The sequence below is a fragment of the Triturus cristatus genome, chromosome 11 (genome assembly GCF_964204655.1).
Source record: "Triturus cristatus chromosome 11, aTriCri1.1, whole genome shotgun sequence".
NCBI lineage: Eukaryota > Metazoa > Chordata > Amphibia > Caudata > Salamandridae > Triturus > Triturus cristatus.
The window spans coordinates 102,247,064-102,271,639 of NC_140594.1; the positions used below are offsets into that span (position 1 = coordinate 102,247,064).

A 24,576-nucleotide genomic window follows, 5' to 3' on the forward strand; every position below is an offset into this window, starting at 1 on the left:
CTGCTGCATCACAAAAGTGACGCAACGGTGGCGCAAAAGTGGCGCATGTGCAACATAAATCTGCCCCCAAGTGTTCCTCAGTCCCCAAATAGCAAGAGTTCAATAGGACAAAGATAAGACACAGGCGTTGTCTCAGCCGACACCGGAGTTCGCAAACAGGTCCTGGCTGACCGCCGATCCACTGCGCGGGGAGACCGTCCATCCTCATCCCCCCCGGAGGGCCTCTGCGCGGCTTGTAGTTGCGGCAGAATTCCTGCACCTCAGTGGGATTGTCAAAGAGCCGAGCATGGCCATCGATCTCGACCCGCAGCCGGGCCGGGTAGAGCATGCCATATTTTAGGCCTAGATTTCGGAGCGCAGCCTTTGCCCCCGCGTACTTCCGCCTGGCCTCCTGGACCATGGCGGTAAAGTCAGGGTAGAATGAGAGTCTCGAGCCCTGCCAAGTGACCTCACCCTTCTCTCTAGCCAGCCGCAGGGCCGTATCGCGGTCCCGGAAGTTCATAATACGGGCAATAAGCGGGCGAGGCGGGAGCCCCGGGTTAGGCCTCGGCCCCAGGGAGCGGCGTGCTCTCTCCACCACAAAGCCCGGAGTGAAGGATTCTCTCCCAAAAATGTCCGCCAACAGTTGTTCCACAAAAACATCCAGTCTGCCAGTAGCCGTGGATTCCGGAACCCCAGTGATACGCACGTTGTTGCGCCGACTGAGCGATTCCAAGTCCTCGTTCTTGATGGCCACCTCCTTCAATATGCGTTCCACTCTGTCCACCCGCTTGGTGTCCTGCACTGCTCTATCTTCCATGGCCGAGATCCGGGCCTCAGCCTCCACCAAGCGCTTGTCGTGGGCCTGGATCTTGGCCCCCATAGTTTCCAACGTTTTATCCAGGGCATCAAAGCGACCATCGAGGGCTCTGAAGCCAGCACGCATCTCTTGAAGCAAGTCAGGGGATGGGGCACCGGTTGCCGGACCACCGGACGCGCTCTCGCCAGGAGCCGGCATGTCAGGGCGGCACACCGCTGGCTGCTCAGGTAGTTTTCCGAAAGGCAACGTTTTCTGCTTTGGGTCTTTGCGACCCATGACCCCGACGGCCCGACGGCCACCAGCCCGCTGTTCTTAGTGCAAACTCAGATCTCCAGGCGATGCAGTACCCTCCGTGGCACCAGACCGGACTCGACTCCGCCGCACAGCAGGCCAAGGCCACCGCTATGGTAGGCGCAGCAGCGCAGCGACTCCTCCACCAGTCGGACCAGGGAGCGCCCGCATGAGACAGCAGGATCCAGGAGGAACGGAGGAGCAATCTCAGTGACACCACCAGCAGCCTCGGCCCGTCGTTGTATGACAGGGCGAAGGTGGACCGCCAGCCCAGACCGCAGAACACAGGGCTCACCCAGAGAGGGCCCAAAGACAGGGGCAGAGACAGCCAGGGCGCAAGGCCCAGCGCAAAGTCCAACTCGTCCCCCCCACCGCCAACAGGCCGTCCCGCCACCCCCCCCGGCCCCCCGACCGAAGTGGCCCGGGGCCCCAGGGAGGAAACAGCGAGCGAGGCCGCGCCCGCAGCGCAGGGCAAAAGCCGAGCGCCCGGTCAGCCCCAAACCCGCAGCAGCGCCGGGAGAACAGTAGACCCCCACTAGTCCGCACCCCGGCGCTCAATACCCCCCCCTCCGCCCCCCCGGGTACCTGTCTCCCAGCCGGCCGCCGTCCACGCACTCGCGTCTCCGATCTCCGAGTCAGTCTGCCATTTTGGGCCTCAGGCCGTCGAGTCCTCCGCCAGTCGCCCCAGGTACACGAGGGGCCCGATCTGCATCACGGCTCGCTCCGGGGCCTCGGGAGGATCAGTGGAGGTGTCCGGCGTCCAGCGCCCGCATCAGGAGGGCGGGGAAGGCAGCATAAGTGCCGGGTCGACGGCGGAGCTTCAACGCCGCGCGGCCATCACAGCTCGCGGCTTGGCCACGCCCCCGTGGCCGTTTTAAGTTGGGAGATTAAGTCCCCTTGAATCCTGAGGGTCCCTAGGGTCCAACTAGACCACTAGGTACCTCCAGTAAGCGTCACAGAGCTGCGTTGCAGAGAGATGTAAAAAGGGGCACGGCCTAGACCACCTCTCTGCATCGCAGCGCAGTGGCGCTTACTGGAAGCACCTGGTGGGCTATTTGGCCCCCAAGGTCCCTCAGGATTGAAGGGAAATTATTTCCCCAACTTAAAATGCACCACAGGGCGTGTTTGTACACGTCACCTCAGGCCCTGTCCCCTCCCTTCACCACTGTGTAAACGCGCCCTGTGGCCGTTCTAAGTTGAAAGATTAAGTCCCCTTGAATCCTAAGGGTCCCTAGGGTCAAACTAGCCCACTAGGTACCTCCAGTAAGCGCCACAGAGCTGCGTTGCATAGAGGTGAAAAAAGGGGCGTGGCCTCAGAACACCTGTCTGCAACGCAGCTCCCTGGCGCATACTGGAGATACCTGCTGGGCTAGTTGGCCCTCAGGGACCCTCAGTATTGAAGGGGAATTAATTCCCCAACTTACAACTGGCCAGAGGGCGCGTTTGCAGAGTGCTGCAAGGAGGGGGAGTGGCCTCCGGCACGATGCCGGTCTTTTATTTATTTATTTTTTTTAAGAAGGAGGGCTGTGTGGCCCCTCTTCTTTTTCTAATTTACTGGCCCTGGAGACCCCATCCCCCAGGGCCTGCACCCTAACTTTTTTTGTTGAAAAAAATAAATTTAGCCCTCCCAAGGCCTTAATCGGCCCCGGGGACCCCAACATCCGGGTCATGGCCGTTTATTCTTTTTTAATTCTTTAGGAGGGGACTGCGTTGCACCCCTCCCCAGGCCACTTATGGCCCCGGGGACCCCATCCCCCAGGGCCGGCCTTTGTTTTTTATTATTTTTAAAAAATATATATTTATAGAAACACCTAGGACATGCTGGACAAACCGTATGTACCTATCACCATGACGATTTGCGTGATATTCATTAAAAGGCGACTATGCATAGAATGAATCCACATGGAATGTATTTACACCGCTAGTGAAGCTCTGACGTGTCTGACGCTCTACCGTGCCTAATCCCGGTGCCCCCGCCGGTGGGTACTCTCCAAGTAGACACCCTTGGCGTTTATTTATACAAACATGGGTAGCTATTGACGGGCACATTTAATATACACGCACACCAAGCCATTCAAAGGGGATTCGACAAAAATTCGACCAAACTATGCTAGAAACCCCCCTCATGGTTAATAAAACACACATCTACCGCCAGATGTGTAATACTTTTTATTTTACTCTCTGGAAAGGAGACGAACCTCACTTGAGAGTCACAGCATGCTCCTGGCTGAGCCCAATGCTGTGTTACACCCACCAGTGCCCGCCGAGTGCCTCACACCTCTGTGTTGTATTTCACCAGCTAGTGCGTATACTATGACACTCTCTAGCCCATGTGCACTGTAACACCACCCTGTGAATATGTCATGCCACACGTGCCTTCACACGGGTTATATTGCCCCATCTAACGTGCCTTCCTCAATGCCTATGTTATAACGCACAGTGCTATGCCATACATATTACAATCTGGGATCCATATCTTTGTCACAGTGCATATGCAACGTTACACTCCCCAGCACATATTTTATATTACAACTTTAGAGACTAGTTAGGTTACACAACACTGCCCTGTGCATATCACACTCCAAGGCGCATATCGCATAGCACACGCTAGTGCCTGTGCTATCTCGCGCTCTCCAATGAATCTGTCATTGCGCACAATGTATTGCATATTATATTTCACGCCCCGGTTCATCTTATATCACACTTTTTGGTGCATAGTTTATACCATATACTATATCTAGTTTTCATTTTCAATCGTGCTCCCAGGACTATGTTCTATATAACACTGCGTCCACCTACCCTTTTCACGGGCATTACATTTTGCGATGGGGGTGGAGGGTCAGGGGGTGTTTCTGCCAAGTGAGCCCGGAGTCACAGTCACAAACGTCCTCTTCTTCCTGAATAAAAGTGAGATTTTGCTGCATATGTGTTCATATTTTAAGTAGTTTGCACAGACACACATTTTAAAAACAATAAAGTTCCTAATACCCACCTTCTCTGAACAGTTAGCTTGCTGTCCCATCCACCTCCTCCCTATCCTCTGTTGTCTGAATCCACGGACTAGCCTCCTCCCTCCTGCCATGCATGGTCTGATGTGCTGCCACTGCCCTCCATTTAGCATGATGTACCAGTCCACTCCTCCAGCCCTCCTTTGCCCAATTCTATGGCCCATCATTGACCTCCTGCTTAGCCTCTGTGCTTAGCTTGCTGCCCCTTTTCTCCTCCCCCCTGCCCTCTTTGTGCATGCCCCTGCTCCATCCTTATTGCCCACCATGTTCCATGGACCTGCCACTCCTATCTACTCTGAGTGTTCTGTTGAGCTGCACTCCCCTCCCACCTGCCTAGCATTGTCAGATGACTGTAACCTGTCCCTGCCACCTCCACCCTGCCTGTCCAAATGCCATGCCCCTATCCCCTTCCTCCTGTCCTCCATGGTTCATTTTACTGCCACACCCTTCTGCCCTCCCTGGTCTGTTGTGCTGCAACTGCTCCTCCTGCCTGCCCCATGCGGTCTGTTGTGAGGCCCCTTCCCCTGAACTCTCTTGTCTGTGCCCAGGTCCTGACCCTCCCTTCTATCCTCCATGGTCCTTTATGCATGCCCCTGCACCCTCCTTCTTGCCCATCATAGCCATTGTGCTGCCACTAAGCCTCCCGCTTGCCATGCATGGTCTTCTGTGCTGCCATGGCCCCTCCCACCTTCCCTGTGTGGTCAGCTAGCTGCCCCTGACACCCCCCCACCTTCCCTCCATGGTCTGTGTGTATGCCATCATAGTCTCATTGTTGCTCTCCATGGTGTGTCTTGTTTCTAGTGCCCAACCTGCCTGACCTCCATGGTCATCTTGCTGCTCCTGCCCTGCACCCTTGCGCCCAGCCCTCTGTTTCCATGTGCAGACCCCTATTCCCTCCCTCCTGGCTTGTCTGTTCCATTGTAATGCCCCTGATCCGTCCCTCCTGCCCTTTATGGTCCGCTATGCTGCAGCTTTCTCCCCTGTCTGTCCATTATGGTCAGCTAGCTACCATTGCCTCTTTCCCCTCTGTTCTCTGTTGTCCATGTGCATGGTCCTGTCCCCTCCCTATTGCTTTCTATGGATTGTTGTGCTGCACTCCCGTCCCGCATGCGCTGTGTGGTGTATTGTGCTGCTGCAAACCCTGATGCCTGCCCTGCAGGGTCAGTTTGGTGCACCTCTCCATGTCCCTCCTGTCCTCTGTTATCCGAGTCCATGTCCCTATCCCAATTCCTCCTGCCTCCCATGATCCAATGTACCATACTTGCGAACATTTTGAACTTGGTAAGAGGTAGATTTTGAAAAAAAACTGGGGTATTGATTTTCCCCTTTGAGTTACATTGAAAAAGAGGAGATTGTAGACAGGAGACAGATCAAATAAAGACCATTTGAGCTTAATAACATTGGACGTTTCCTGGCTGAAACGGGTCTGTTGGTATGTATGGTTGTACTACCACTGCCTCTTCCTTCTGCCCACAATGGTCTATTATATTGCCACCGCCTCTCTTGCCAGTCCTGTATTGTTGGTTTGTTGCCCCTGCCCCCCTTTCCACTGCCCTCCATAGTCTGTTGTGCTGCCACTGCCCTTCCTGCCTGCCCAGTGTGGTCAAATTGTTGTATCTGCACTCTCCTACCTGCCTTCAATTTTTAGAGTCCGTGCCCCTGGTCTCTGCCTCTCAACAGTATCCCAATGAACAACTAGATTGCTAACATTCTATATTTATTACAAAAGTGTGGAAGGCCTGACGTCATCTTGATGTAATCAAAACTGTAATACCTAGAGTATTTCCTTTAGAAATTACATATATGAGAGGGTCTTATTTGCATCAAAATTATGGTTAGTGCTCTAAAAAACTAAAATGAGGACATATTTTCTGAGTTTTCAAATAGCGACAAAAAACTTTTAAATTATTTGTAATCTTTATGTTTTTTTTATCCAGTTGACCATGTGATTAAATGTTGCACGTAGGGGAGAGGATGTGGTGTTACTTTCAGAGCTGCAGACTTTGCAACTGGGGAACCAGGTTGGAGTTTCTGCTTCAGCTCAACATTCTGTGATTCTGGTCAAATCATTTAATCCCCCCATGTCTACAACCAAAATGAATTTGATCTTGTGTGATGTAACCAATGCTCATGTAAAGCACTCCAATACCTGACAAGTCTGCGCTATATAAAACTGCAAATACACAAACAAATAAGTGTTTTGCACACTTCTGTCATTGGGCTACATGTGGGCTACATCTGGGTGATATTTGTTCTACATTTGGGCTCTTTTGTCTCTGGTGGCCATCTTGGGAGATTTATTTGTTATGAAGTTTCCTAATTTCCTCATTTACTGCAGTCTCCTCAATAGGAAATGCTTTCAGTTTTTTACTTTGATTCCATCAAGAAGGTATTCAAATATGTCACACATTTGCCATAAATTCTGAATGTTAGCACTCTAGTTGCTCATTAGATCACTGTAGTAAAGCTACTGCTCACCACGGATGTCTGCTGCTGGTATTAAAAGTGCATGTTTCAGTCTGCATATCAGAATTTTTTTAATGAAATAGAAGAGATTTGAGAAGTCACTCAAAATGTGCCCTAATTTTTCTTTCTTCAGTACTAATCATAATCTCTATGGCAAAATAAACCCCCTCATTGTGTTCCTTTTTAAATTAAATGTTTTAAGTGTTACCAGTTAATTCCAATCAAGATGGCTTCAGGTGTGCCATACTTTTGTCATAAGTAAGACAGTAAGCGCTCTAGTTGTTCTAAGAACACTCTGGGACATTCTGTCATTGGGCTATACTTGGGCTACATCTGGGTGATATTTGGGCTACATTTGGGCTCTTTTGTCTCTGGTGGCCATCTTGGAGATTTATTTGTTATGAAGTTTCCTAATTTCCTTATTTACTGCAGTCTCCTCAGTGGGAATACTTTCAGTTTTTTATTTTAGTTCCATCAAGAAGGCATTCAGATGTGTCACACATTTGCCATAAATTCTGAATGTTAGCACTCTAGTTGCTCATTAGATCACTGTAGTAAAACTACTGCTCACCAGGGAAGTCTGCTGCTGGTATTCAAAGTGCATGTTTCAGTCTGAATGTCAGAATTTTTTTATGAAATAGAAGAGGATTTGAGAAGTCAAAATGTGCCCTAATTTTTTTTTCTGCAGAACTAATAATAATTTCTATGGCAAAATGAACCCCCTCATTTTGTTCCTTTGTAAATTAAATGTTTTAAGTGTTACCACTATATTCCAATCAAGATGGCTTCAGGTGTGCCATTCTTTTGTCATAAGTAAGACTGTTAGCGCTCTAGTTTTTCGCTAGAACACTCTGGGACATTCTGTCATTGGGCTATACTTGGGCTACATCTGGATGATATTTGGGCTACATTTCGGCTCTTTTGTCTCTGGTGGCCATCTTGGGAGATTTATTTGCTATGAAGTTTGCTAATTTCCTGCATTCTGCTCAGTAGGAAATACTTTCAGTTTTTTACTTTGGTTTCATCAAGAAGGCATTCAGATGTGTCACACATCTGCCATAAATTCTGAATATTAGCACTCTAGTTGCTCATTAGATCACTGTAGTAAAGCTACTGCTCACCAGGGAAGTCTGCTGCTGGTATTCAAAGTGCATGTTTCAGTCTGCATGTCAGAATTTTTTTATGAAATAGAAGAGGGTTTGAGAAGTCAAAATGTGCCCTAATTTTTCTTTCTGCAGCACCAATCATAATTTCTATGGCAAAATGAAGCCCCTCATTTTGTTCCTTTGTAAATTAATTGTTTTAAGTGTTACCACTTTATTCCAATCAAGATGGCTTCAGGTGTGCCATACTTTTGTCATAAGTAAGACTGTTAGCGCTCTAGTTGTTCGTAAGAACACTCTGGGACATTCTGTCATTGGGCTATACTTGGGCTACATCTGGGTGATATTTGGGCTACATTTGGGCTCTTTTGTCTCTGGTGGCCATTTTGGGAGACTTATTTGTTATGATGTTACCTAATTTCCTCATTTACTACAGTCTCCTCAGTAGGAAATGCTTTCAGTTTTTTACTTTGATTCCATCAAGAAGGCATTCAGATGTGTCACACATTTGCATAAATTCAGAATGTTAGCACTCTAGTTGCTTATTAGATCACTGTAGTAAAGCTACTGCTCACCAGGGAAGTCTGCTGCTGGTATTAAAAGTGCATGTTTCAGTCTGCATGTCAGAATTTTTTAATGAAATATAAGAGGATTTGAGAAGTCACTCAAAATGTGCCCTAATTTTTCTTTCTGCAGCACTAATCATACTTTCTATTGCAAAATGAACCCCCTCATTTTGTTCCTTTTTCAATTAAATGTTTTAAGAGTTACCACTTTATTCCAACCAAGATGGCTTCAGGTGTGCCATACGTTTGTCATAAGTAGGACTGTTAGCGCTCTAGTTGTTCCTTGGAACACTCTGGGAAGCTGCAGTAGAACACAAAGGAATCAACTGACAGTCTCTGCCCTTGTTGGATGTACATGTTTTACTGAGAATGTCAGACTTCATTCTCACGTGACTGAGAAAGATAATGTGAATTTACAGAAAATATGCTCTAGTTTAGCTTATGGATCACCTTCCAAACGTCTGTGGGAAAAGCATGAGAAAATAGTTTTCTCTCAAACATGATTCATGATATCACAGCAGAAGGATTTTTCACATGGTAAAATCACCATAGAACACACCAAAATTCCTAAAATGAGTATGGTACCATCAACACATGATTTATAATGTAACTAAAGTCTTAAAACCTTCTATTAACTGCAATGCTTTTTAATGAGGTGCTATCATGTATATTGGTCCCAAGATGGCTGCCAACACATCTTGGATGAAGTGCTGACAGCCAATCAGATCTCACGGTGAGTTGTGTGGTTAGGCTCCGCCCAGATATATATGTGATTTTACTTTTGATTTTCTCAGGAACTACTGAACAGATTGACACCATATATGCAAAAGGCACATGCCTGACCTGAGGACTACCTCTTTGCCAAATTTCAAGTAATTCTGTTCAGCAGTTCGGGCTGTACCTTCGACTAAAGGTCCTATGGGAAAATGCATGGGGAAAACGCGTTTTGGGACCCCCCTTTTTTCTCAGCTCCCGCTTGACGAATCATCCCGAGACTTTCAGGGTAGGAGCTGAGCGGAGCGTCCCATTAGTTTTGAAAATTTCACGAAGATAAGTCAACCGGCGCCAAAGTTATTCAAAATAGAATTTTCAGATTTCCCATGGTAACTCGGTCCTAACTATAACTATCTACTGGCGACCGCCAGTAGATAATATATATATATATATATATATATATATTCACTGAAAAACCATAGGTTTCAGGCACGTTATAGTTAGAAATTAGCATTTAAAAATCCTTAGAAATTCACTGAAAAAACCATAGGTTTTAGGGAAAGTTATAGTTAGTTGGACATTTCACTCGTAGAAAACCATTGAAATTCCCCCGTTATAGTTAGTTCAGCTAACTATAACTCGCGCCCCCGCAATGCACTGCTGATGATGTCACATATTACATCACTCATGACATGGTCAGTGACATCACTGATGACATCTCAAATGACATCACTGCTGATAACACTGATGACATCATCCATGTGATAAAGTGATACATCTTCTCACAACCTAATATAACCTTTCATATACCCACTCTAAATTACAGACTGCCATTCTCAAAACCATAGACACTCCAACACCAATAACTACATACCCACTCACTGATTCTTAGGTTGACACACACATCCACTCACTCACATGTACATTCACTCATACTTATGGTCACTCAGTACAGGACTATCATATGTACTCATACACCTATATAGACACTCACACACTGCCACTCATCCATAGAGGTACTCACACACCTAGTCAGCCATGCAAATAATTAATCACACTGCCATTTACCCACCTATACAGTTATACACACACCAGCTCAATTACTCATACAAATATTAGCACATTCTTACGCTCTTATACAATTGATGATACAAGCACACACTCATCAATACAGCCACTCTCACAATCATACACTCTCACTTATAGCCATTTATGTACTCCAAAACACATATATACTGCTTTCACATATGTAGTTACTCACACATGTACCACTGAGATATGCATTCACTCACTAACACACCCATACACACACTCACTCACCCATACAGTCCATCACAGATGCACTCTTAAAAACATGCACCCAGTGAATCACCAACTCACACATCTATGCACAGAGTCACACACACCCCACCCACACAAACACTCAGGCACCCATACAGATACTCACAACAAATCAATAACCCATATAGACACTTATGTAGCTATTTGCAAACCCATGCAGCCCCTTACACACCAACAGACAGACGGATACAGACATTCACACAGTTTAGTCACTAACCCATGCATTCAGTAAGATACGTTTAATCACTCACTTATAGAGTCAGTCATGCACCTACTAAATCATCCATTCAGACACTTATACACCCACTCATTCTTCAATACGCCTTTCTCTATACATACTAAACATATTTAAACTTTACAGAAACACACAGTCACTGGATGATGTCATCAGTGATGTTATTTGAGATGTCATCAGTGACCATGTCATAAATGATGCGATATGTGACATCATCAGCAGTGCATTGCTTGGGCGCGAGTTATAGTTAGCTGAACTAACTATAACGGGGGAATTTCAATGGTTTTGAACGTGTGAAATATCCAACTATTACTTTCCCTAAAACCTATGTTTTTTTCATTGAATTTCTAAGGTTTTTTAAATGCTAATTTCTAACTATAACGTGCTAGAAACCTATGGTTTTTTTCAGTATATATATATATATATATATATATATATATATATATATATATATATATATATATATATATATATATATATATATATATATATATATATACATATATATTACCTACTGGCAGTCGCCAGTAGGTAGTTATAGTTAGGACCTATTTTCCATAGGAAATCCGCAACATTTTATTTGGAATAACGATGGCGCTGATTGACGAATCTTCGCAAAATTTTCCAAACTTTTGGCCAGCTCTGGTCCGCTGCTATCCTGAAAACTTCACGGTGATTCGTCAAGCTGGTGCTGAGAAAAAAGGGGGGTCCCAAAACACATTTTCCCCATGCATTTTCCCTTAGGACCTGTTGACGCAGCTACAGCCCGAACTGCTGAACAGAATTACACCAAATTTGGCAAAGAGGTAGTCCTCAGTTCAGACTTGTGCCTTTTACTTAAATGGTGTAAATCCGTTCAATAGTTCCTGACAAAATTAGAGTTAAAAAGATATATATTTCTAGGCGGAGCCTAACCACACATCTCATCGTGAGATCTGATTGGCTGTCAGTACTTAGTCCAAGAAGTGTTGGCAGCCATCTCGGGACCAATATACATGATAGCACCTCATTAAAAAGCATTGCAGTTAATAGAAAGTTTTAATACTTTAGTTACATTATAAATCATTTGTTGATGGTACCATACTCATTTTAGGAATTGTGGTGTGTTCTAAGGTGATTTTACCATGTGAAAAAGCCTTCTGCTGTGATGTCATGAATCATGTTTGAGAGAAAACTATTTTCTCAAGCTTTTCCCACAGAGGTTTGGAAGGTGATCTATAAGCTAAACCGAGAGCATATTTTCTGTGAATTCACATTATCTTTCTCAGTCATGTGAGAATGAAGTCTGACATTCTCAGTAAAACATGTACATCCAACAAGGGCAGAGACTGTCAGTTGATTCTTTTGTGTTCTACTGCAGTTTCCCAGAGTGTTCTAAAGAACAACTAGAGCGCTAACCATCCCACTTATGACAAACGTATTGCAAACCTGAAGCCATCTTGATTGGAATAAAGTGGTAACTCTTAAAACATTTAATTTAAAAAGGAACAAAATGAGGGGGTTCATTTTGCCATAGAAAGTATGATTTGTGCTGCAGAAAGAAAAATTAGGGCACATTTTGATTGACTTCTCAAATCCTCTTCTATTTCATTAAAATATTCTGACATGCAGACTGAAACATGCACTTTCAATACCAGCAGCAGACTTCCCTGGTGAGCAGGAGCTTTACTACAGTGATCTAATAAGCAACTAGAGTGCTAACATTCTGAATTTATGGCAAATGTGTGACACATCTGAATGCCTTCTTGATGGAATCAAAGTAAAAAACTGAAAGTATTTCCTACTGAAGGGACTGTAGTAAATGAGGAAATTAGGAAACATCATAACAAATAAGTCTCCCAAAATGGCCACCAGAGGCAAAAGAGCCCAAATGTAGCACAAATATCACCCAGATGTAGCCCAAGTATAGCCCAATGACAGAATGTCACAGAGTGTTCTAACGGACAACTAGAGCGCTAACAGTATTACTTATGACAAAGGAATGGCTCACCTGAAGCCATCTTGATTGGAATAAAGTGGTAACACTTAAAACATTTAATTTACAAAGGGACAAAATGAGGGGGTTTATTTTGCCATAGAGATTATGATTAGTACTGAAGAAAGATAAATTAGGGCACATTTTGAGTGACTTCTCAAATCTCTTCTATTTCATTAAAAAAAGTCTGATATGCAGACTGAAACATGCACTTTTAATACCAGCATCAGACATCCGTGGTGAGCAGTAGCTTTACTACAGTGATCTAATGAGCAACTAGAGTGCTAACATTCAGAATTTATGGCAAATGTGTGACATATCTGAATACCTTCTTGATGGAATCAAAGTAAAAAAATGAAAGCATTTCCTACTGAGGAGACTGCAGTAAATGAGGAAATTAGGAAACTTTATAACAAATAAATCTCCCAAGATGGCCACCAGAGACAAAAGAGCCCAAGTGTCCAAAACACTTATTTTTTGTGTATTTGCAGTTTTATATAGTGCAGACTTGTCAGGTATTGGAGTGCTTTACATGAGCATTGGTTACATCACACAAGATCAAATTCATTTTGGTTGTAGACATGGGGAGATTAAGTGATTTGACCAGAATCACAGAATGTTGAGCTGAAGCAGAAACTCTAACCTGGATCCCCAGTTGCAAAGTCTGCAGCTCTGGAAGTAACACCACATCCTCTTCCCTAGGTGCAACATTTAATCAAGTGGTCAACTGGATTCAAAAACATAAATATTACAAATAATTTAAAAGTTCTTTGGGGCATATGCATCAACCAAACTAATACCGATTCCTTAATAGCGAAAAATAAGGAATCGCCATTAAGGAATCGGTAATTGGCATGCATCAACAGATTCGGTGAAATTTAGCGATTCCTTAAAAATCGCTAAATTTACCGATTCCTTAATAGCGGGGCACGCAAACGGCCTCACTAGCAAATAGCGAGTTCGGTAATACCGATTTGGCTAATAGCGAGTTCGGTAATACCGAATTAGCTATTACCGAATCGGTAATAGCGAAATCGCAAATTGCCGCGTTGCTCCGGGAACAGGCTGATGACATCACCAACCAGGAAATACTGCTGCCCCACCCACATAGCCTCGACAGAGGAGCAGACAGGAGCTGGAAAGAAGGACAGGCTGTGCAGAGTGAGGCAACACAGATTCTGCCATTCACATCACACATCCATCATGTCGCAGGAAGTGCCATCCAGCGCAGAATCTGCACGCAAGCGCAAGAAGAAGTTTTCGGACAGGGAGCTGGAGTACCTCATCGAGGGAGTGTCCAGCAAACACGACCGCCTCTTTGGCAAGCTGTCTCTCAAGGTGCCTGAGACCGAGAAGCGGCGCATCTGGCAGCGCATCCGTGAGAGGGTCAATGCGGTTGGCGTCACTAGCCGCAGCATCGACGACCTTAAAAAACGGTGGTATGACCTGCGCAAGCGCGCAAAAGAGAGGATTGCTGAGAGGCTCCGGGAGGCAAGAAGGACTGGAGGCGGAACAACCACTGCACCATCCAACACAGCCCTGGAGGACCTTGTGGAAGGGACGATAGAGCGGGAAGCCGTCGTGGGGGTGATCCAGATGGACACGTCCGGCGCAGCCACAAGTGCCCAAGGTAAGATGCATGCCTGTGCCACACCCAGCATAGCGTAAATCCATACCCATGCCCCCAGCCCAATCTCACTGTGTCTGCAGCTCTGGCACAGACAGCTCCACACATGACACTACTGCATCTTGGGAGTTGTAGTCTAGTCAGCCCAGAGTGCAGGTACAGGCGTAAATCCTCTGAGCACACACCACATATTTTGTACATGGCTGTAGACTGTTCATTTGTTGGACCACAGAGGGACATTAATGGGTACAACACTATGTAGGTGTAATCATCCCACTAATCATGCACTGTTTCACACACAGATGCATCACCTGGGGACTCTGACGACAGCAACCAGCTGATCATTTCTGAGACACCCGTGGAGTCAGACCAGGAGACTGCGCAGGATGCGCACGCACCGCCAACACCTGCCACCCCACCAGCACCACCTCCACCAGCGCCACAATCAACGGTACCAGCACCAGTGCCACAAGCCAAGACACCAGCACCTGCGCCACAAGCCAAGGCACCAGCACCTGCGCCACAAGCAACGGCACCAGCAAGACAGCCTGCAGCTAGTACAGCCACAATACCGCAGAGGCACAGGCACCAAGTTGCGCCCTTGCAGGAGATGGCAACCCCCCCCCGCAATTGGCACCCACGCAGCGCACATCCACACCACCTGCTGCACCACCTGGAGGCTCAAGACACGCACGGCGTCACAGGGCCCGTCGCAGTTCCGTCTCCTCAGCAGACCAGGATGTCCCAACAACCTCTGCAATCGAGGAGAGGATGCTGCGTACACAGAACCTGCAGGGAAGACATGTGGCTAGCATCAGCTGCAATATCGTGCGCCTAGCGAGGGAGATGCGCGCCATGACTGCAGCAGTCACCGACATGGGCTCCGCGGTCAGGGACATGGGCACGGCGGTCAGGGACCAGACCACTGCGGTTGCTGATGGCAATGCTCAGCTCAGGGAGGAGGTACGTGAGCTCACCCGTGCCATCAGGGAGGGCCATGAGTCCCAGAGGAGGAGTAACCGGCAGCTAATGTTGCGTTCTGCCGCCGCTACCAAGGCCATACAACGGCACAGCAACTGCACCGCTGTGTTGGCACGCCGCACAGTCTCCCTGCAGGTGGACCTTGGGCACTTCTGCGGTGATGTGGCCAAGTCACTGGGACACATCACCACTGCTGTGGAACAACTTCAGAGCAGCACATGCAGTGCTGCAGCATTGGGAGGGGATGACACCAGTGAGGCTGCCTCCAGTGTCAGCAGCGTGTCACTGGCAGAGGCCAGCACCAGGCGCCGAAGTTCGCGTGCCTCCACGGGGACAGGCCGTGGTGAGGCTTTGGATGCACCTGAGCGGAGGCTTGGTGTACGTGGCAAGCGCCACTAGAAATTTGGACATGCTGCAGGTCCATGGTGGAGCAACCATGGCCATCCAATTATTGTGTTTGCACAGGCCTGACTTTAAGGAACCTTTTATTTACATTTATGCAATCGGAGCATGATTCACAATGCTAGTTCTGTTGCACAATCCTCAGTGCTACTGTGCATTAAACAGTTGCACCCAACACCAACTTGTAATGTCTCATTTTACCCAGGGTCAAAAATGATTTTGCATTATGTCTGTCCGCCTCCTATGGCCCTCTGCTGTGTTTGGGATGTGTGCCGGTCGTCGTTGGGTGGGTGGTTGGTCAGCCTGGGGGTCGTCATCCCTGTCCACCTCCATGGGTATCCCCCTTCTGGTGGCAATGTTGTGCAGCATTGCACATACAGCAATTATTCGACAGCATGTGTCTGGTTGGTATAGCATGGCGCCGCCAGTCTTGTGGAGGATACGGAAGCGGCTCTTGAGAATCCCAAAAGTCCGCTCTATCACATTCCTCGTGCTGATGTGTGCAGCGTTGTAGCGATGTTCCTGCGGGGTTGCTGGATTTAGGTATGGGGTGAGTATGTATTCCCGCAGGGCGTAAGCACTGTCACCTAGAAGATAGAAGCATAGACTTAGCATTGGTGATGTACATACATGTGTGGTGTTGGTGTGGGGAAGCGTAGTTCTACGTACCTAACAGGAGTCCCTCTCCAAATTCTCCATTGAGTAGTCGCCTGTGCATTCCACTGTTGCGGAAGATGTATGAGTCGTGTGTGCTCCCTGGGAATTGTGCCACTAGGTCCGTTATGATGTTGTTGGCATCGCACACAACCTGCACGTTGATCGAGTGGTATGACTTGCGGTTCCTGAAAAGGTACTCATTTGCTGACGGAGGACATATGGGGATATGCGTGCAGTCGATGCATCCAATCACATGTGGAAATTGTGCCACCTGGTAGAATGCCTGTTTGGTGCGGTCCAACTGCTGTGGGGTTGTGGGGAAGCTGATGTGTGTGTGGAGCATTGTCAGCATGGCATCTAGGAATTTTTTGAAGAAGCGTGACAGTGCGCTTTGCGAAACACCTCCGGCAACCGCAATTACCCCCTGGAAACTCCCTGAGGCCAGTAGGTGCAGGCTGCATAGGACCTGAACGTGCGCAGGGATAGCATTTGTCCTGTGTGTCTGGTGCTGCAGTAATGGTTCCAGGTCTGCAATCAGGCGCATGATCATAGCGCGATTGAGGCGATACTTCTGGTACACCTCGTCCTCATTCTGGCCGAGCAGGGTTATGCGCAGTCTGAACACTCGCTCCTGGACCCTTCTCCTGCGCTGTCCTGCTGCATTGATCCGCATCCTCCTTGCAAGCACGTAGAGGGCAGCCATTTTGTGGGAGCCAACAGGGTCTCCTGGGCCACATTTAAGGGTTTTGTGATTGCCTCAATCATTTGCACATGTAGGAAGATTTTTTATTTTTTTTTTATTTTTTTGTGACTTTACCTCCAGGTTTTGATTCCCCTTATTTAGCTCTGGCAAAATAGCGATTTTTGGGATTTTCGTTATTAGCGAGTTTTGTTGCATTGGGGTGCGATTCGTTATTTGCTATTGGCAATTTCCGGGAGCTAATAGTGATTTCGGTAATTGCGAATTCGGTATTTAGCGATTCGGTAAATTAGCATTTTGGGTATTAGCGATTCGGTATGTTCGAGGTTATTTATTTAGCGATTCGTTATTTGCTCGGGTTTTGGGTTGATGCATAGGGATTGGGTATTTTTCACACAATACCGGGAGCTATTACCGAATCGGTATTTTACCGACTGGATTTTGGCTTGATGCATAAGGGTGTTTGTCACTATTTGAAAACTCAGAAAATATGACCTCATTTTAGTTTTTTAGAGCACTAACCATAATTTCGATGCAAATAAGACCCTCTCATATATGTAATTTCTAAAGGAAATGCTCTAGGTATTACAGTTTTGATTAAATCAAGATGACGTCAGGCGTTCCACACTTTTGTAATAAATATAGAATGTTAGCAATCTAGTTGTTCATTGGGATACTGTTGAGAGGCAGAGGCCAGGGGCACGGACTCTGAAAATTGAAGGCAGGTAGGAGAGTACAGAGGCAACAATTTGACCACACTGGGCAGGCAGGAAGGGCAGTGGCAGCACAACAGACTATGGAGGGCAGTGGAAAGGGGGGCAGGGGCAACAAACCAACAATATAGGACTGGCAAGAGAGGCTGTGGCAATATAATAGACCATTGTGGGCAGAAGGAAGAGGCAGTGGTAGTTCAACCATACATGCCAACAGACCCGTTTCAGCCAGGAAACGTCCAATGTTTTTAAGCTCAAATGGGCTTTATTTGATCTGTCTCCTGTCTACAATCTCCTCTTTTCCAATGTAACTCAAAGGGGAAAATCAATACCCCATTTTTTTTCAAAATCTCCCTCTTACCAAGTTTAAAATGTTCGCAAGTATGGTACATTGGATCATGGTAGGCAGGAGGAATTGGGGTAGGGACATGGACTCGGATAACAGAGGACAGGAGGGACATGGAGAGGTGCACCAAACTGACCCTACAGGGCAGGCATCAGGGTTTGCAGCAGCACAATACACCACACAGGGCATGCAGGACTGGAGTGCAGCACAACAATCCATAGAAAGCAATAGGTAGGGGACAGGACCATGCACATGGACAACAGAGAACAATGGTAGGTAGCTGACCATAATGGACAGACAGGAGAGAAAGCAGCAGCATAACAGACCATAAAGGGCAGGAGGGACAGATCAGGGGCATTACAATGGAACAGACAAGCCAGGAGGGAGGGAATAGGGGTCTGCACATAGAAACAGAGGTCTGGGGGCAAGGGGGCAGGGCAGGAGCAGCAAGATGACCATGGAGGTCAGGCAGGATGGGCACTAGAAACAAGACATACCATGGAGAGCAACAATGAGTCTATGATTGCATACACACAGACCATGGAGGGAAGGTGGGAGGGGGTCAGGGGCAGCTAGCTGACCACACAGGGAAGGTGGGAGGGGCCATGGCAGCACAGAAGACCATGCATGGCAAGCGGGAGGCTTAGTGGCAGCACAATGGCTATGATGGGCAAGAAGGAGGGTGCAGGGGCATGCACAAAGGACCATGGAGGATAGAAGGGAGGGTCAGGATCTGGGCACAGACAAGAGAGTTCAGGGGAAGGGGCCTCACAACAGACCGTGTGGGGCAGGCAGGAGGAGCAGTTGCAGCACAACAGACCAGGGAGGGCAGAAGGGTGTGGCAGTAAAATGGACCATGGAGGACAGGAGGAAGGGGAGAGGGGCATGGCATGTGGACAGGCAGGGTGGAGGTGGCAGGGACAGGTTACAGTCATCTGACAATGCTAGGTAGGTGGGAGGGGAGTGGCAGCTCAACAGAACACTCAGAGTAGATAGGAGTGGCAGGTCCATGGAACATGGTGGGCAAAAAGGATGGAGCAGGGGCATACACAAAGATATGGGAGGGCAGGGGTAGGGAGAGTAGGAGCAAGCTAAGCAGAGAGGCTAAGCAGGAGGTCAATGATGGGCCATAGAATTGGGAAATGGAGGGCAGCAGGAGTGGACTGGTACATCATGCTAAATGGAGGGCAGTGGCAGCACATCAGACCATGCATGGCAGGAGGGAGGAGGCTAGTCCATGGATTCAGACAACAGAGGATAGGGAGGAGGTGGATGGGGCAGTGTTGGACAGGCCACACAGAGGGCTTGCTTCCCCCCCGCACGACAGGGCCCGAGCTCCGGCCCACCAGGCATACCCCCGTGACAAGCCCCTGTACTCCGTCTCCCGACGGACCCTCTGCCCTCGGACCCCTACTCATCACGGGGCCCAGCCCCACCGGCTTCCCCGGCCGGGTCAAGCCGCCATCTTGGGCCCTGCACCACGCGGCCGCGTGGCCTCACCTCGACCCTAACCCCGGGCCTGGCCGGCCCGACATCCCGGCACCACCATCCACCCAGGAGGTGAGCGGACCACTTGGCAGGTCAATGGGAGAACGAAGCGTCAAGAGCTCTTCCCCCGCCAGGTGCCGATCGCCTCCAGCAGCCCCCAGGCGCTGGCTCCACCCCCTGCTGGGTGTCTGGACACCTTCATCCCGGACCCTCCGACCTCCAAGTGCGAGGGTCCGGACATCAAAGGGCACCAGCCCTATAACTAAGGCAGCTCCGGAGCAGGAAGGCAGTTGTATCCTGGAGTCGAGAGACACCGAGTGAACTCAACCCTGACGGTCTACTGGCGCTGCCGTAGCCCGCTCTTGTGAACCATCGTCCTGCCTGCTGGCGCTGCCGCGGCCTTCTGCAACCTTCATCTTCCTGGGACCTGCTGGCGCTGCCGCGGCCCGTTGTAACGACCATCTTCCTGGGACCTGCTGGCGCTGCCGCGGCCCGTTGTAACGACCATCTTCCGGGGACCTGCTGGCGCTGCCGCGGCCCGTTGTAACGACCATCTTCCTGGGACCTGCTGGCGCTGCCGCGGCCCGTTGTAACGACCATCCTCACCGGGACCTGCTGGCGCTGCCGCGGACCGTACATCTTCCGGGGACCTGCTGGCGCTGCCGCGGCCCGTTGTATCAACCATCCTTACCGGGACCTGCTGGCGCTGCCGCGGACCGTACTGCCTGAACACCAAGCTCGAGGATTGTGAGCTCGTCATCATCTCATCTGAACTACCTGATTGGTAAATAGACTGACCCGCTACCCCCTTCCCTACCTTACGAGACTCTAATCGAGGGGACCCCTGCGTCCAGACCTCCTTGTACCATTCTACCGTATCATAACTAAGTACCTATAAAGAACACTGAACCTTATCCGTGTGTGATCTCTGTCTGTGGGGGGGGAAGTTACTTGTCTGTACGATCGCTGGGGACGGCTCTCCCCGGAGACCTCTCCCCCTGACCCCGGCCGGCCCTCCCGGTCCGTCTACCTTTTCTAACATTGGTGGCCAGCGGCGCGATCCGAATCAACGCGTAATCGTACAGAGAGTAGCTCACCCCACGACAAAAACACGATGTCGACCAAAGAGAGCAGCTCCATCGAGAAATTCCAAATGGAGAAATTAGAAGAATACAACCACCGCGAACTGAGACAATTTTGCATGGAACTTGGCATTGCTACCACCGGCCTGAGTACCAAGGATGATCTAAAGCGCGCTCTGGAGTCATGGACAGAAACGGGGGTCACAGGACCCTCCGACCAAAGCAGCGTCACACCAGACCAAACCAGCATCACACCAGAGGGGAACGCCACGGCTCCCGAGGAGCGGGGAACGGGCCTCCCGCAAGAGGAGATCCGAGAAAGAGACAGAGTCAGATTACACGAGTTGGAGATGGCACGACTCAAGATGGATGGGGAACTCAAGTTGGCTGAACAGAAACTTAACCTCGAGCAGATGCGGCTTCGAGAGGAACGAGAAGAAAAGCAGAGACAAAGAGAGCTGGAAGAGAAAAAAATAACGCTCGAGCACGAGCGCCGACTAGCGGAAATAGAACTGCGCAAACAGAATAAGGAACTGGGGGTGCCTGAGCGACCACACACCCCGGGGCCAAGTGAGAAAAAAGTTCACATCCCCAAGGATGTTGTCCGCGAATATGTCCGAGAAGACGACATACAACAGTGGTTTAAAGCCTATGAGATCGCAATGACCTCCCACCGAATCGACCGGAGTGATTGGGGAGCCGGACTTTGGGGGAGGTTTATCAACGAGGGTCGCGATGCCCTGCTGCAGCTCCCCGATCACCAGATGTCGTCCTACGACCACATGAAGGCTGCCCTCCTCACCCGCTACGGCCTCACGCCCGAGATGTACCGCCAGAGGTTCAGAGATTGCACCAGGATCCCAGGTACAACTTGGGTGGAATACGTGAACTATTTCAGCCGGGCATTCGAAGGGTGGATCAAGGGAAGTCAGGTCGCCACTTACGAACAACTCTTCAACCTTATGGTGTGGGAGCACCTGTCAAACAACTGTTTCGTCGAGCTCCGGCAGCACCTACTCGACAGTAAGCTGACCGACCCCCGGCAGCTCGCCGCCGAAGCTGACCGGTGGGAAAGCACCCGAGTGGGCCGGAGAGGGCCCCACGATCAGAACAGAGGCAACCAAGGCCAGCACCGTCCTCGGGGAGGAGGAGGGGGCCAGGGGCGAGGGAGAGACGCCTTACCAACAACACCCGTGGCCAGCACCCCGCCTCCGGCCGGCCGGGGCAACCCCCCGTTGCGGCCTGGGTACCGAGCCAACGTCACGTGCCACCGGTGCCAGCGACTAGGCCACTACGCCAATGACCCGAACTGCCCGCTAAATCAAACACCCAAGCCCCGCCAGGTAGCGGCCGCTGCCCTAGGGGAAGAGCAATCATCGGAGGGACCCGAAGAGTACGAGCCGGCCCAGCAAGGGTGGGAACCGGCCGCCATGGTCCTGGCATGCCTAGGGGGGAGAGACATGGTTCCGCGGGCTCCCCTACCCGCCAACACCCGAAAATACGGTCAGTGGGTGACCATTAATGGACAGAGAGCCGAGGCCTTGCGTGACACCGGCGCCAGCGTGACGGCCGTCCGCTGTCATCTGGTGAAGCCCGAGCAGATCCTGCCGAACATTCTCTGCCCCGTCCGCTCGGCAGATAACTCTGAGAGTATGTGTAAGATGGCCTGCGTCCCGTTTGAATGGGGAGGGGTCTCCGGCCTACTGAAGGTGACGGTCCGGGACGATGCCCCCGTGGACTGCCTCCTGGGGAATGACCTCGAGAGTTCCCCGTGGGCCACCGTCGAGAGAAGAGAGCACTTGGGGATGCTGGGCCTCCCGGACTGGGCCTGCATAACCACCCGATCCATGGCCGCCCGGGCCACCCCCCGATCAGAAGAAACCGAATGGCCAGCACCTCCGCCCCCGGTTGCCCCCGTCGAGGGCAACGGCGAGTCCGGTCTCCCGGACCCGACTATCGAAGCAGACGCACAACACCAGGACCTTCCGGATCTGGCTCAGTGGCGTCAAGAGGGGACTCCGCCAACAAGCCGATACCCAAAACGCAGGGGACACCCCCGGAACCCACTGGGTCTACTGGGACAATGACCTGCTCTACAGCGAGCAAAGAATCGCCGAGCTGGGGGCCGGTCGAGTTCTGGTGGTACCGCTCCGCTTCCGAGACTTTCTGCTCAACCTGGCCCACGATGTCCCCCTGGCTGGACACCTGGGCCAGGACAAAACATACAGTCGCCTGGTGACCCACTTTTTCTGGCCGAAAATGAGGAATGACGTCCTGAACCACTGCCGATCTTGCCCCACGTGCCAAGCCAGCGGGAAGAGTGGTCGGAAGCTGAAGGCCCCTCTGCAACCCTTCCCTGTGGTCACCACCCCGTTCGAGAGGGTGGGGATAGACATTGTGGGGCCTCTGGACCCCCGCACGGCACAAGGACACAGGTTCATCTTGGTACTAGTGGACCATGCCACCCGCTACCCCGAGGCGGTGCCCTTACGGACAGTGACAGCTCCGGTGGTTGGCCGGGCCCTGATGGGGATCTTCTCCAGGGTAGGCTTCCCCCGAGAAGTCGTCAGCGACCGAGGTACGAATTTCATATCTAAATACATGAAGTCCCTCTGGCAACAATGCGGGGTCACCTACAGATTCACGACCCCCTATCACCCCCAAGGGAACGGACTAGTGGAGCGTTTTAACCGCACTCTCAAGGGGATGATTGGGGGATTGGAAGAGCCTCTCCGTCGCCAGTGGGATGTGCTGCTCCCGTGCCTCCTCTTCGCCTACCGAGAAGTCCCCCAGAAGTCCCTCGGCTTTAGCCCTTTCGAACTCCTGTACGGGCACCCTGTGCGAGGGCCCCTCAGCCTAGTCAAGGAAGGTTGGGAGATGGCCCTCTTAACGACCCCTCCCGACGTCTTCAAATACATCCTGGCCCTACGAAACCAGACCCGGCGCTTCAGGGAGATGGCCAAGGCGAACCTCGAGGCCAGTCAGGAGGACATGAAGAGGTGGTATGATCACAATGCCTCCTCCGTTGAATTCGAGCCTGGGCAGCAAGTATGGGTGATGTCCCCCACCGAACCATGTGCCCTGCAAGACAAGTGGACGGGGCCCTTCAAAGTGGTCGAGCGTAAAAGCCCCGTCACTTACCTCATCGACATGGGGACCACCCGGAACCCCCTGCGGGTCCTCCACACCAACCGGCTCAAACCACACTTTGTGCGCTCCGAACTAAGCCTCCTGATGGCGACCGACAGTGGTACAGAAGAAGACTCCGAGCCCCTCCCGGATCTCTTGAAGACTCAGGAGAAGGACGGCTCCGTGGATGGGGTCCGGCTCTCCAACGCCCTCACTTCGGAGCAACGCCAGGACTGCCGGGACCTCCTGCTGCAGTTCGCTGCCCTGTTCTCCCTCACCCCCGGGGTCACTCCTTGGTGTTTGCACGACGTAGACACCGGGGACAGTCCCCCGGTCCGGCACCGGGCCTACCGCGTACCAGATCGGGTACGGGCCTGCATACAGGAGGAAGTGGCCAAGATGCTCACGATCGGGGTCATCGAGCCCTCGGACAGTCCCTGGGCCAGTCCGGTTGTATTAGTTCCCAAGGCCGCTGCCCCCGGCACCGCCCCTGAACTGAGATTCTGCGTCGACTACCGGGGCTTGAACGCTGTCACCCGGACCGACGCCCATCCCATCCCCCGAGCAGACGAGCTGATCGACCGGCTGGGGGCCGCCCGCTACCTTAGTATCTTCGACCTAACGGCGGGCTACTGGCAGATCGGCCTCACACCCAGGGCTCAGGAACGGTCAGCCTTCTCCACCCCCGATGGCCACTATCAATTTAAGGTCATGCCCTTTGGCATGAAGAATGCCCCCGCCACATTCCAACGTCTTGTGAACCAGGTCTTGGCAGGGCTCGAAGAATTCAGCGCTGCCTACCTGGACGATATCGCTGTATACAGCCGCCACTGGTCCGACCACCTCCGTCACCTCCAAGAGGTCCTCCAAGCCCTCCAGCGGGCCGGCCTCACCATTAAAGCCGGCAAGTGCCAAATTGGCCAAGGGTCGGTGACCTACCTTGGGCACCAAGT

At 50.4% G+C, this 24,576-nt stretch overlaps 1 protein-coding gene across 1 annotated transcript in view; it reads left to right on the plus strand.

The window, feature by feature from the left end:
- Positions 1 to 24,576, plus strand: part of LOC146783419 (solute carrier family 2, facilitated glucose transporter member 11-like) — an 890,872-nt gene that overhangs the window by 115,511 nt on the left and 750,785 nt on the right. The gene's annotated exons all lie outside the window — the stretch shown is intronic.